The sequence below is a fragment of the Bombyx mori genome, chromosome 10, assembly GCF_030269925.1.
Source record: "Bombyx mori chromosome 10, ASM3026992v2".
Classification (NCBI taxonomy): Eukaryota; Metazoa; Arthropoda; class Insecta; order Lepidoptera; family Bombycidae; genus Bombyx; species Bombyx mori.
This window is the reverse complement of record NC_085116.1, coordinates 7,498,628-7,511,783: the sequence shown is the minus strand read 5'-3', so window position 1 is coordinate 7,511,783 and position 13,156 is coordinate 7,498,628. Positions and strand designations below refer to the sequence as shown.

Here is a 13,156-nt window from a genome sequence, read left to right as displayed (position 1 = left end):
CTTGAGAGGCTATATCAGCGTAACCTTAACTAGTAGGTGAGCTCACGGGGCTCAATCCGGAGTGTTGCTAACACTGACCCTAGCCAGAGCAGTGCTTCGCAGAATCTACCACCGCATCGGAAACGCGACCCACTGAGAAGATCCGGCGAGAAACTCAATGGGTTGTGTCTATCTATGGGTTTAATATTAGTATAGATAGAACCATAACGCAATGAAACTGACCCATGGTGCAGATTGAAGAGCGTAATGCGGATGCCAAGATTAACTGGCTACACAAGTTTGCACTTACGAAAACATTAAAGTATTGGAAAAATCAAATGAAAATATTAAAACTAAAACGCAAGGTTGTATCGTAAAAGAATTTTTAATTAAATTATTTAATTTTTCATCGATAGCTCGTAAATGAAGATTTATAGTTTCGTTTGATGGTTTTCTATGAGTTCCCCTGTCGTTTATTTGATCCAGTTGGGGTTTAAGCAGTTTTATAGAACTTTCAGGTCAGGTTCCTGGCATACCAGCAACAATGTATGACAAAACTAAAGCGGATTCTGTGTGTGTTTAGTTTATTGAGCATATAAATTGCTTAGCGATGATTACAAGGAAGCGTGGCGGAGTTTTACTAATAAATTACGTGTAATTTTAAATTCGTTTTTTTTTTTCGGAACCTATTCCTGAATACTATGTCAGAAGTTGTTTTAAGCGAAATATTGACCCGAGCGATTTTATTTTTATTATTAACAAATTATTTTATCAGGTGTTTTTTCATTATTTTTACGCTGGATGGTCTGTATAATTGTATGTCGCTCTCTGTAATATTAAACCGCGGAGCATTTTGTATTTTTTCCACGTTCAAAGATTTGAGCATCTTAATTATCTTAGTTTTCAGAACCTTAATTAAATGAGTCTTGATTTTTGCTTCTTTTTGTATTTTTTCGAAATTATGCCAATTCTTTAGTATGTAAAGTGCTTGACAATGATCATCGCAAACGTTTGTCTCTATTGGAATAGTTTCCGTGTCCTTTTTTAAAGCAGTTTTTGAATAGATCGTGCCGTAGTCTTGATGCTGAATGTGGTCAATGCTTGTCGTTTTGTTTATTTTCATTCCGGGCAATCTGGAACATTGTACAGATGTGTGCTTTTGCGCCATATGATTACACCCGACTTGGACTTCTTTGTTTTGATTTACAGGTCTTTGGTAAATGTTTTTAGAACACAAAGTCTCTTCACTCGTGTTTATTCTACTTTGTACTTTTTCGTTATTTTCAGGACGTTCCGAAGAGGATGATTTATGACAAGACGATTTTTTATTTAAATTACGATTTTTGAAAATATGTTCTTGCAAGGCGTTCAATATATAATTTGAAGGATCATTAGCTAACTCGCCCACGCCCCACAGAAAACTACGCATTTTCAAAGATAGCTCGTAATTGTTACGACCAAATCAACGTTCCCAATACAAGATTATCAATTTCTTTTAAATTAGACTAACCAAATTATTCTGAAGCAATATTACAGAACATTCCCAAGAGCTGTAAAGAAACAAAATGACGTTTACCTTAGATGTTGTTTTAGACAGATCAAATATACGTACGTAATGAAAATATTTTTCTTTATGAAGAGAAAGAAAATCCATTTCGATGAAGAAGTTTTTAATGTTTAATGAATGAGGTATTTATTGGCAACGGCAAATGAAATTGGTAATGAAGTTATTAAATTTAATTTTAATGAAATATTTTTTTATTACTTTCATGATTTATGCGTCAGGTTTTTATGATGATTCACAAAATTTAATTAGCTCCGTGGGTAGGAAGCTTTGTATTTTAGTGTAAATTAGCTAACATGGAAAATTAGTAGTAGTAGTAATATTATTAGTATAATTAATAAGGTTATTCATTACTGGACTGGAAGGAAAGGAATCATCAGACGTTTTGTAAATTCTGCTCCCCCCTTAAGTTTCGGTAAGACGATGCTTTAGCACCCGTACGATTTGTTATCATAGTCCAGTACACTTCGGCTTGATGGATATACTAGCCGTCATACAATTGAAACATTCAATCTCACCTCCAATACTGTCATAGTGTGTGGTAGCTTTAACAAAATGGTGTTTACGGCGTTTCGAAGTCGATTAATATTATGTGGCCGATTCGTACTCCAAAAAAAGAATGGTGTAATCTACATACAGGCTTAATACATATACCAGCATATCTAGTTCGTCTAATTAGTTTTATTATTACGCTTTTATAAAGAATACTTCGCTTATCACTACATAGTATAAAACAAAGTCGCTTTCTCTGTCCCTATATATTATGTCTGTCCCTATGTATGCTTAAATCTTTAAAACTACGCAACGGATTTTGATGCGGTTTTTTTTAATAGATTGAGTGATTGAAGAGGAAGGTTTATATGTGTAATTACATCCATTAAATAGTGGAGAAATCAATAATAAATTTCAGTTTCTGAAGCGAAGCGACGGCGGGTCGCTAGTAATTAATACGCTTTATAATTAATAAGCTTTAAAAGAGAATAAATAATAATAAAGAAGTTGTAAAAATCATGAAACAAATCTTATCATTTCACATTTGTAGTAATTCCTTAGTCTAGGGAAATTTTGAACGCGACCACCGTAAATCTAACATCTAAACTTCCCGTGTCGCGATGTTTGTTGCCAAACTCCTCCGAAATGGCTCAACGGATTCTCATGAAATTTTGCATATCGGGTAGGTCTGAGAATCAGTCAACATCTATTTTTCATACCAAATATACCATAAAAATCATTTCCTAGGAATAATGTATATAGCAAAACAACATTTGCGGAGTCAGTTATTTGTTTTTATAATAATCAAATTTTCAATACTTTTGGTTTAGACAGGCAGTCGGTGTGCCGTAGTTTCTTTCAAAACAAAACACAAACTAATTTGTTACTTTTTGTAATTTGTTACCAGGGAGTTATATTAGTCCGTTAAATTAATGCTTGCTCGTTGCAAACCGACGTGCCTGAGTTTATGGTTATTTAATTATGAAAAATCTAATCTGTGAAGGATCCACTCAAGTTTTATCTGTTACACGTACGTAATATTTAATAAGATTAGTAGGGAAATTGTAACGCTTAAGCTGATTTTAGTATCAGTTATTAAAACTTGCTCTTCCTCATACAATTTAACAGTAACGTTTATATTATTTTAATTGATTTCGCACAATTAAATATGCCGTCATTAATATGTCTTTTAAAATAATAAGCACAGAGGATCCTACAATAATAATGGCCTGCCCGGGTGTTAATTAGAGGATGCTACTTGCAGTGGGACGTGTTGCAGGCGGCACGTGTGACAACTACCAACGTACTGTCGATTTAATTTTTTACTGTGAAGCAGTTATGTGTTTCGGCTTGAAGTGTGAGATAGCTGCCATACAAAGCAATCGAGGCATTCGACATTTCGGTCTCAAGGCATGTGGCAATATTAATGTTGTGATAACTATGAGCTCCGCTAATCACTTAACGCCAGATGGGTTGTGAGCTCGTGCATCGATATGTGTAATAAAAAGAACTGACACCTTGGATATCTAAAATTTCTTCTTCAGCATCGATCCATAATATTGTCCTCAATAATCATTATTCTTCTAAATATTTTCTAATCTGCACAAATTGGTACCTTCGATTTCTGATAGAATCTAATCCAGTATAAAGGGTGGGGTTTTTTTTTTTTTTTTTTTTGGTCAGGAGGAAATCGCCGGACTTCCGCCCTTTTCTGGGGATACTAGGCGGGGTATGTCAGAGTCGAACTGACTAAAACCTCCTGTCGCTCAACAACCAACGTCCAAACCTCGCATGAGACAGAACTCATGACAAGGCAAAGGGGGGAAAGTGAAGCGTTTAGTGCGGAGCACATCTCTCCCATCACCCTCCCCCTCGGGACGCCGGACTGGCGGTCGTCGGCGCCACGACCACCAGCCCTCTCGGTCGGCAGACTGTCCGAAGCCCGCCTAGATGGCGCCGGTTAGAGTGGGTTACCCTACGGAATACCCCGCTGGGCCAGAACCAGCGTGGGTCGAGGATAGCCGGCCTTCCATCACCCGGATGCTCTTGCGTAAAACGCGTGCAGAGCAGCTTGCACGTCGTCTTCTTAGGCCCCCCTCGCCGGTCCCCAGACCGACATGTGAGGGGGACCCGAAACACTTAGAGGGCCAGGGCTTGGGCGAGATCCGCCTCCCTGGCCCCCGCTCGACGGCGGCGGGATTGTGCGTCTCTCACGCGCCCCGCCGCCTCCTTCTGCGAGATGGTGCACTCGCAGAAGTCGAGCATCGCCTTCCACGACTCGTCGTCGCCGAGCATCGATGCCACAACACTCGGCAACGACAAGTCGGTTCCTACTTTTGCGACGAGGACACGGCGCCACCCCTCCCATGCGGGGCAGGCGACGAGCGTATGCTCTGCCGTGTCCAAGTCGCAACCACAATGGTGGCACTCTGCCGTCGGCTCGGCTGTGATCCGGTGCAGGAACTCACCGAAACAACCATGCCCAGTGAGCACCTGCGTAAGCCGGAAAGTGAGGCGTCCTCTGTCACGATTCACCCAATCCACAAGGACTGGGCGAATCGCCTCGACGGTCCTACGACCAGCCGAAGGATCAGCCAGCCGTCTGGACCATGACTCCAGCACGGACCGCCGAGATTGGGCCCTCCGTGCTCTGACCACACTGGGGCTGGGACGCGCCACGCCCCGGGCACGAAGTTCAGCCCGCCACCTATAGTCAGCGGCGAGCGCCTCCGCTTCCAGAACCCAAGGCGGCGTCCCAGCCAGTACACACGCCGCCTCAAAGGAGATGGTGCGATAACCACGGATGACCCTGACCGCGATGGTGCGTTGCGGCCGTTGCAGCAGCTTCGCCACCCCCACGGCCAGGGACTGGCCCCACACGGGCGCCCCGTATAGGGCCATTGATCGCACCACCCCCGTATAGAGACGGCGCGTCACCTGGTCAGGCCCCCCGACGTTGGGCAGAAGCCGGCTTAGCGCGCCGGCCACCCCCAACAAACGAGGGACCAGGTTCTGAAAGTGAGCACGGAAGGTCCAACGACTGTCCAGAATGAGGCCGAGGTACTTCAACTGCACCCCGACCCCGATACGGACGCCTCCAACCACGATATGGGCATCGACAGGTGGCACTCTCCGGGGCCTGTGGAACCACATGGCCTCGGATTTACTGAGCGCCACGTCGAGGCCCAATCTCCTAATTTTGCCGACGACATGCGCCACCCCAGCCGTAGCAAGACGGGCAGACTCAGCAAAACTCCCCCCCCGGGCCACGACCAACGTGTCGTCCGCGTAACATATTACGCTAAGGCCCGGGAGGAGGGCACCTCTCAGCACCCAGTCATACCCGATATTCCACAAAAGGGGGCCGAGCACCGACCCCTGTGGAACACCGCGCACGACCGGGAACCGGTGCAGGATCCCACCATGTCCGGTACACGTGACCGATCTGTCCTCTAAGTAGGAACCCACCAGCCGGCGAAGGTAGGGGGGCACTCTATGTCGTTCCAGCGCCCCCCCTATCACGGACCAGGGCAGGGTGTTAAACGCATTGGCGATATCGAGCGACACCGCCAAAGCCACCCCACCCCTGGAGACGGCCTCCTCCGAGAGGGCCCGCACGCGAAGGATCGCGTCTACCGTTGAGCGGCCCTCTCGGAAGCCATACTGCTCCGCCGACAGATTGGGTCCCACCCCGACCAGATGCTGGATGATGCGGGCTGCCAGAATGCGTTCCAGCAGCTTGCCCACCTCATCCAGCAACACGATGGGACATAAAGGGTGGGGTAGCTGTTATTTCAAATAAACTGATACTTCAAATTGAACGTCGTGGGGTGGGCGGCGCTATTCAAGTAGTATCTATGAACTTTGGTGACCTCTGGTGAACTAAGCAAAAAAATAGGCTTGCTATTGAAAAAATATGATTTTTCATTCCTTGTCTATACGAGTAGTAATCATTTATATATTTGTTGAATAGATTGTCCGTTGATTGGATTACGATTACACTATTCAAATAAGCAACAAGAATACCTATTCGAATACTAAAAGTTTTAATGGCTTCGTAAAACAATGATGTTTTAACAAAAATGTTGAAGCTGATGAGTTTTTTGATGTTATAGTTTCAATTTAAATCTTCAATAACTTCTGAGTGATCGGAAATTGTTTTCAGGAGCAGGTATTTCGAATTGATTTGTTGGAAGTTGTGAGAATTTTGCGATGTTTCCGTTCTTTGACCTCGTGTCTCAAGGTGATACCTTCGTTTAATATGATGGGTCATAAGGTCGCGGACCGTAATGAAAAATGTTACAAGCTTAAATGTAATAAAAACTTATGTCATAATAATATGTATACTGTAATAATGCGGTTTTTTGTAAGTTTTTTTTTATTAAATCACGCAAACATGCCTTGACGGATTTGAATGATTTTTTTTTATAAAAATAGCTTATAACCTGGATTAAGACATCTAGAGCACATTTTAATAACGCTAGGTAGACTGCTAGGTTATGAACCAGAGAGAGACTTAAGCAACTCTTTATCACGGGACAATGCAACCGGTTTCATTCTTACTGAATTACAGATTTAACGCGTTGTAACCGCGTTGTGCGTTTAGTGTCGAATAATTAATTGTATGGTCGTATAAGCTTTGATAAATCTGACTGAGTTCGGGTTTCATAATGAGTAATAAGATAGCACTGGTCTTGATTGATTCCCATCGTTAAAATTGATAAGACCCTAAGGGCGGTACGAATTTACCTGATGATTAGGTTTACCACAAGACCCAACCCTTGAAATCTTTACAGGACCGCCGCTATGATGATCACGTACTATAATAAAGAATCGGGTTAATGCGTGCAAAGATGTGGGGTATGTTAATGTATTGTGAACCACGGGTACCTATATACCTCGAAGATATAATACGTTCGGATTGAAAGGTGAGAGAGCCGTTATATAAAGGGGAATGCCCACTCTCCATAGTGTGCTAGGCCCAAGATGGACATCAAATATTACTATAAAAATGTACTGATTCAAATTCTTAAATGTATTGGATATCTAAAAAATATATTGAAATTGACGCCACTATTATAAAAAATATAATAAAAATAAAAACTCGTTTTGAGGTTAATTTTCTATATAATAAGTGTCGGATTGTGAGATACTTCAAGAACTTTTCTTTTCTTAACGTTTAAGATGTTCCTAATGTATTTTTATCCAATAGGGTATAAAAAAACACACTTAATTCTTTAAATATCTATATTTTCTTCATCTTTATACACAATTAGTGTGTTACTAAGTGGTTACTGGCGCCCACATACATCTACAACGTAAATGCGCCACCCACCTTGAAATATAAGTTCTAAGGTCTCAAGTTTAATTACAAGTTAAAGTCCAATGGGTATGTCTTCGATGTTATTTTATGTGCATAAAATCCATTAAAATCGACTGATTAATGATAATACTTAAAATGATTTATTTATATGTTTTATTTATATACTCAAAATATTTACTTCATACGTAAAAGGTTTTGAAGCTGGCAATATTTTTCCCGCAAAAATAAAAATCCTTGTTTTTCAAGAGTTACTTTTTTTAAACTACTTATTGTAAACTGTAGTGGCGCTCATTTGGAAGGAAGTAAATGCATATTTATTTATGACAAAATTAATGCACTAAGTATTTTTTCTATAATCTATTGTCCGCTTTGGGCCTAAAATGGGCATTCCCCTTTAATGACTCAAGGTAGTCAGCATTATTCACGTTGTGATGTCTCAAGACTCCGGTAACCACGTAGCGGTAGAAGGACTATGACCTAATGCACCCAAGAGCAAAAACTAAATAAATTAATACGTATAAAATCACCGGTCAATCTAGTACACTTAGGCGCATTATATGTGTGATTGCTTTTACGGATTAAGTATTTTTTTTGTATTCTCGTCAAAGATAAAGGTTTGTTATTTGATAAGGTTTATCCAAAGTTAAGGACCTCATTATAGGAGCTCGCCGGACTTCTACGGTTACACGATTTATCTGTCTTTCAATTTAATATAATATTATGAATATCTATATCTATACTAATATTATAAAGAGGAAAGATTTGTTTGTTTGTTTGTTTCGAATAGGCTTCGAAACTACTAGACCGATTTGAAAAATTATTTTTCCATTAGAAGCCGACATTGTCCCTGATGAACATAGGCTACTTTTTTAAATTTTTTTTTGTTTTCATGTGTGTTTTAATGTTTCCGAAGCGAAGCGAGGGCGGGTCGCTAGTATATAATAAAACAGTAGAATTCTGTTTATCTGTACATAGAAAAGGAGTTTTAATAATGGAATGGGGTAACTATAGAATAATAACTGAGGTTATAAAAACTGCCGAGGACAGGAAGACGTGGAGAGAAATGGTGCAACAGGCAATGAAGTTACAACTAAGGATAAGGATAACTATAGAAGAGTAATAGAACAAAAATTATTTGCAGATCTTTTGCACGTGTCTCTTTGTATGTTAATTGTTTGTACACATATTAGGAACTATAGAGTAGTAAATTTTCATGTAGTTTTCACACACAGGCAATAGGCATAGATTGAAGTAGAATATAGACTTTGTTGCATTAAAATCTAAAATGCTGAGAAACAAAAAAATTAAATAAAGTTTTCGTCATTTAAAGAAGCATTTTTAAGCTGTTAGATGTGACATAGTAAATATTATTATTTACACAATAAAAACTTAGTTCTCACATCTAAACCATTGAACCGATATTGACAAAATTCGTTATGAACTATACAGAACAGGGCTGTTCGGATTGTCTATAATCCCTTTCTTACGGATCGTTTGGAACCGGTCTGCGGTCTGTTGGGTATGCGGAAGTACTTCTGTTCTCTCTGTATTTTGTATCGTATGTTCCATGGGGAGTGTTCTGAGGAATTGTTCGACATGATACCATCATCTCGTTTTTACCATCGCACCGCCCGCCACCGAAGTAGAGTTCATCCATACTACCTGGAGCCACTGCGTTCATCCACAGTGCGTTTCCAGAGAACTTTTTAGCCACGTACCATCCGGCCTTGGAATGAGCTCGCCTCCACGGTGTTTCTCGATCGCTATGATATGTCCTTCCTCAAATGAGGCTTGGGGGGATTACTTAACGGTAGACAGCGGCTTGGCTATGCCCATGGCATTGTTGAAGTCCATGGGCGACGGTAATCACTCACCTTCAGGTGGGTCGTGCGCTCATCTGCCTACTAGTGCAATAAAAAAAACCTAATTTTTAGGTAGGTAGACGAGCGTACGACCTTCAGGATGGTAAATGGTTAACGTCACTCATGAACGTCAGAAATACACAGCGATGTCGTTGTTTAAACTTTTACTATTAGATTGAACTTTTAGAAATAATATAGGCTATCTTTCGTTTCATCGAAGAGCACAGTTTTCTTAAGTTAGTTTGGAATATCTAAGTCGATCAGATCATATTATTGATGTAAACCTTTTTAAGTAAGATATTTAATTAAAGTGTGATGTTGAAGTGCGAAAAAGGAGATGGTTCTTCTCTTCCACCTCTTGTTAGTATCAAAACTAATGTCTATGCGAAACTTCTGTAATTCTGTTAAGAGGTCGTCCATTTATCGAGATTAATAAAATAATTGATCATGAATTTAGAGGTGAAAGTACACAATCAATTTTAATGTTAAGTTTATTTTTTATACTATAATTACTCGTATACTAAGCACGTGTTGAAATCATCAACCAGATTACTATTGGTACGTACCAATAGGTACGTATTTAACCTAATTAATTTTAGTGTAAGCTGTGATTTATGACTAAAAGTTCATCATTATTTGTAGACTAGTGATTTAGTCACGCTTACAAATTTTTTGTGGCAAGTTATTTTCTTTGAAGAAATAAGCGGATTAGTAATATTAATAGGCCTTAAAGTATGAGTTTGCCGTTTTTTTTGTAATAGGTACTTCGAATTGACATATAACCTTCATGGTTTGAGATTTTTGAGTTAAACTTTTTTCAAATTATACGTATGAGGTTCTCCTTTTAAAAACTGTGCAACATTCGATTATCGACTTTCAGATGTTTTTTTAACCAGCTTAGACAAGAAAGATGGATTCTTCTAAATTCGAGTCATTTTTGAATACGAGTTCCGACGCGGAACTATCGCTGCAGAAACAGTTTGCAATATCAATGGTGCGTTTGGAGAGGGGACTGCTAATGAACGCACCGTGCGATTTTGATTTAAACACTTTCGTGATGGAAATTTTGATTTGAAGAACGAACCACGTAGAAAACCACCCTCCCATGTGAATAACAATGTATTGAAAGAGATGGTGGAAGCCGGTCCGAGCTAAACTACCCAGGAATTAGCGGCATGGTTTAACGTTACCTTACCAACAATATTGATACATTTGCGTCGAATCAATAAAATAAAAAAAATATGTAAAATGGGTGCCTCATGATTTGACTGATCTGCAGAAAGAAGCGCGTGTTGAAACTTGTGTTGCCATGTTGAATCGATACAGAAATGAAGGAATATGGGATTGAATTGTGACATGTGATGAAAACTTGCAGTGAAACAGCCCCGACTCATGAATCGATCTTCACCATTATTGCTCCATGATAACGCGAGATCTTATGCAGCACGAGAAACCGTTTTAACTCTACAGGAACTGCAATTAGAAACCATTCGTCACTCTCCGTATTAGACCGTATTCCCCAGACCTTGCTCCAACAGGCTACTGTTTTTTTTCGTGATTTGGACAATTTTCTATGTGATAAAAAGTGTTCTTCCCAGGAGGCAGTTCAAAATGCATTCACACAGTTTGTAGAATCTAGATCACCAGAGATCTATCGCAATAGCATAAATGACCTTTCTTTCAATGGCAGCAATGTATAAATAATAATAGTAGATATTTTGATTAAATAAGTATGTTAAATGAAAAAAAAAAAAAAATTTGATTTTTCAGTACAAATCGGCAATTTCATATTTTAATCCGTAATACTTACTCATTTTAGCAGTACACGACGACACTGTTGCCCACTAAGTTTCTCGCGGGGTCTTCTCAGTGGATCGCGTTTCCGACCCGATGGTAGATTCTGCGAAGCACTGCTCTTGCTAGGGCCAGTGTTAGCAACACCCCCGGTTTGAGCTCCGTGAGTTCACCTACTCGTCAAGCAGAAGCTGAAATAACCTCACAAAGCTATCAGCATAGATAGGGAAAAAAAAAGACGACACTGACGATATTTTTAAAATAAAACCATCACCAAAGTGTACTTGTGAATTTATTGTTGGAGCATCGGTTTTACATTAATTTGTATGCTTATATTTAGTTTATGGGCCGGAAAAAGACAGGCTTTTTATATCTGCAACATTATTCGGATGTATATATTGTGTATAAGGTGTTTTTTTATTTGTTGGCATTTTAATTTATTAACAATATTAATTTGAAATTAGTTCTAATTATCTTGCTGTGAAACTAGTTAAAATCGTAGAAAATACCATTATAGTAATACACAAACGAATTTTGAAAGTGTATAGTCTGTTGACGGAAAGGCCATTCTATTTCAAAACTTGTTTACAAACTCACCACACAGTTCACACTCCCAGTAGATCGTCTAAACATTTTATAGTGGTCTCGATAAGATATTATTTGAGTTTCTAGTTTCACACTTTTGCTGTTTCAACATTAGATATTCTCGAAGTTTAAATAGAAAACACGAGGGCACGATTTCAAATTTAATTGTACAAGTGCACTACCAGAGTGCAGTCCACAATGGGAAATTACACTGAATTGCAGTGTTACTTAAACTTAGTTAAGAATAACAGAAAACCCTGTAATATTAGTGTGTATTTAAGAATTTACATATCTCGAAATTTATATTTGGCTTGTTTGAATGTCGGAGTACAATTTTTCTTAACTTAACATTCCGATCAGACTTACATTTGACTTTGTAACATTACCTTCGATTTGGTTCGTTTCCTTGGTAGAATTTTCGCTGCGAAAATTTAATACATTGTACAAATTTTAGCATTCCTTTGAGCAAAATGTAGTCTATACGTTTATCAAGAACATACATATTCTTATATGGCGCAGAGACCTGGACCATGGAGAAAGCCGATCGCGACCGAATGATGCATTTGATGCATTTGAGATTTAGTGCTGGCGAAAGATGCTGGGAATTCCCTGGACGACACGTCGTGCCAACGTATCGATCCTCCAAGAACTCTAGATAAAGGCTAGGCTTTCTACCATCTGCCTACTTAGTTCTGGAATACTTTGGCCACGTTGCAAGAAAAGATAAGGGCAGCTTGGAGAAGCTAATGGTGATTGGCAAGGTGGACGAAAAAAGACCACGAGACCCTCGACACCATAGTTCACGATGCTCTACACTCGGCGGCAGAGAAGCAAATGGCGTGGAATGATCCGGAATAAACTCTTGTTGCGAGGAGGTGGTCACGACCCCCAGTATTGAGGAAACCGAACCAAGAATACGCTTATAAAGTTTTAGTATATTTCTATGACATGGATGCATAGTTTTGACATATAGTGCCGCGTCAGAGATAAATAGTATTGATGCACTTGAAATTATATTATTATCTCATGTAATACAATTAATATTTTGTTATAAATACCCCTCGTCGTTGCAAGGAAAATATATATCATTATATGATAATAATAAGATAGTATATTTTGGGTGTCTAATTACTTGACTTTGAATTCTATAGCTAAAGAAAATAAGAGATTATTTGTATCGTTCAATTCCTTGACAAATAATTAATTTGTATCAATAAATGTTCGACAACAGAACAGATTTTGACCGGTTAACAAAATTAACATGAATCTTTTAATGGTAGATTCGGAGTTGAACAAATTCAGAACAGTATTATTTTGTGTAGGGAAAGTTTAACACAAACAATTTTCGGATCAAATTACTTCGAGGGTTAACTTGCCGCTAATTACTTAAGTTGAGCATTGTCTTCGCAGCCATTCCTAGGATGGGGGAGTAGGTACGTGTACTTTTTAAATAGCAATTACGCATCTGTCTTACATTTCAGGATGATATTCTTCATTTTTTTGATAATTAATTTTAGATACTAAATTTTTACAGGAGATAGTGTAAGTTTTCAAAAC

General features: G+C 39.2%; 1 long non-coding RNA gene across 1 annotated transcript; it reads right to left on the bottom strand.

Annotated features, from left to right (window-relative positions):
* Nucleotides 1–345: 345 nt before the first annotated feature.
* On the bottom strand, nt 346–1,631 carry LOC134199444 (uncharacterized). The gene is made up of 2 exons (XR_009973934.1): nt 1,490–1,631; nt 346–1,112 (listed from the first exon to the last, which is right to left on the bottom strand). It is a non-coding gene; the product is annotated as an uncharacterized LOC134199444 (long non-coding RNA).
* Between the last annotated feature and the right edge of the window lie 11,525 nt (nt 1,632–13,156).